General features: G+C 52.4%; 1 pseudogene; it reads left to right on the forward strand.

Annotated features, from left to right (window-relative positions):
• LOC139026752 (uncharacterized) overlaps positions 1-1234 on the forward strand; it is a 17921-nt pseudogene extending 16687 nt beyond the window's left edge.
• The last annotated feature ends 878 nt before the right edge of the window (positions 1235-2112 follow it).

The raw sequence follows: 2112 nt of genomic DNA on the forward strand, positions 1-2112 counted from the left end.
TCGTCAGTCTATTCTTGTTCTGAGAAATGAAGGCGATTCCATGCTAGAAATTGCCAAGAAACTGAAGATCTCACACAACGCTGTGTACTACTCCCTTCACAGAACAGCGCAAACTAACCAGAATAGAAAGAGGAGTGGGAGGCCCCGGTGCACAACTGAGCAAGAGGACAAGTACATTAGAGTGTCTAGTTTGAGAAACAGACGCCTCACAAGTCCTCAACTGGCAGCTTCATTAAATAGTACCTGCAAAACACCAGTCTCAACATCTACAGTGAAGAGGCGACCCGGGATGCTGGACTTCTTGTCAGAGTTGCAAAGAATAAGCTAAATCTCAGACTGGCCAATAAAATGAAAAGGTTAAGATGGGCAAAAGAACACAGACACTGAACAGAGGAACTCGCCTCTTCACTGTTGACGTTGACACTGGTGTTTTGCAGGTACTATTTAATGAAGTTGGCATTTTTTGTAGTTTTTTTTCAAAAACCATGTCATTTCTAAGTGATCCCAAACTTTTGAACGGTATTGTACATGTCATTAAAAAGTGACATCTTGGCCTCCTGAGTAGCGCAGCGTCGCAGTGCTAGAGGCGTCACTACAGCCCCAGGTTCGATCCCGGGCTGTGTCGCAGCCGGCCACGACCGGGATACCCATGAGACGGCGCACAATTGGCCCAGAGTCGCCCGGGTTAGGGGAGCGTATGACCGGCCGGGGATGTCCTTGTCCCATCGCGCTCTAGCGACTCCTTGTGGCGGGCCGGACGGATGCAAGCTGACTCCTGTCGCCAGTTGTTTCCTCCGGTTGGCTTCCGGGTTAAGTGAGCAGTGTGTCAGGAAGCAGTGCGGCTTGGCAGGGTCGTGTATCGGAGGACGCATGGCTCTCGACCTTCGCCTCTCCCGAGTCCGTACATTGCAGTGATGGGACGAGACTGTAACTACCAATTGGAGACCACGAAATTAGGGAGGAAAAAGGGGTAAAAAAGTACCAAAAAAGGAGAAACAGTTTGGCAACTTCTGAGCAACGTAACATGAAATAGTGCTTCCTAACTGTCCTCTCCCCTTCTAGGAGCAGATGGTGTGTCTGGTTCGTAGCGGACACTCCGTCACCACGGCCCGTCGCCTAGCCAAGACCCTCCAGACATCAGGGCCGGTCCAGGATGCCCAGAACCTACTGGAACAAGCCTACAGACACGCAGACCGCCTGGTCACTACACCTACAGCTGTCAGCCAATAGCAAGACTCCACCTCCCCTCCACGCGGTTGGACAATATGCAGGACTCATCCAGCGCTGGTTGGTCATAGCAGGACTCCATCGCAGCCTGGTTGGACAATAGCAGGAATCCATCCAGCCTGGTGGTTCAATAGGCAGACTCTCATCCAGCCCTGGTTTGGACAATAGCAGGACTCCATCCAGCTGTTTGGAAATAGTCAGGACTCCATCCAGCCTTGGTTGGACAATAGCAGGACTCGCATCCAGCCTGGTTTGGTCAATAGCAGGATCTCCCATCCAGCTGGTTGGAACAATAGCAGGACTGCCATCAGCCTGGTTGGTCAAATAGCAAAGGACTCAATCCAGCCTGGTTGGACAATAGCAGGACTCCATCGCGCTGGTTGGTCATAGCAGGACTACCATCCAGCTGGTTGACAATTCGCAGGACTCCATCCAGCCTGGTTGGTCAATAGCAGGACTCCATCCGCCTGGTTGGTCAATAAGCAGGACTCCATCCAGCCTGGTTTGGACAATAGCAGGACTCCATCTCACCTGGTTGGTTCAATAGGCAGGACTCCATCCAGCCGCTGGAATGGAGTCCTGCTAATTGTCCAACCAGGCTGGATGGAGTCCTGCTATTGACCAACCAGGCTGGATGGAGTCCTGCTATTGTCCAACCAGGCTGGATGGAGTCCTGCTATTGCCAACCAGGCTGGATGGAGTCCTGCTATTGCCAACCAGGCTGGATGGAGTCCGCTTTGACCAACCAGGCTGGATGGATCCTGCTATTGCCACAGGCTGGATGGAGTCTGCTATTGACCAACCAGGTGGATGGATCCTGCATTGTCCAACCGGCTGGATGGAGTCTTGCTATTGGCTGACAGCTGTAGGTGTAGTGACCAGGCG

This window comes from Salvelinus sp. IW2-2015, unplaced genomic scaffold (genome assembly GCF_002910315.2).
Source record: "Salvelinus sp. IW2-2015 unplaced genomic scaffold, ASM291031v2 Un_scaffold5690, whole genome shotgun sequence".
In the NCBI taxonomy this organism is placed as follows: Eukaryota; Metazoa; Chordata; class Actinopteri; order Salmoniformes; family Salmonidae; genus Salvelinus; species Salvelinus sp. IW2-2015.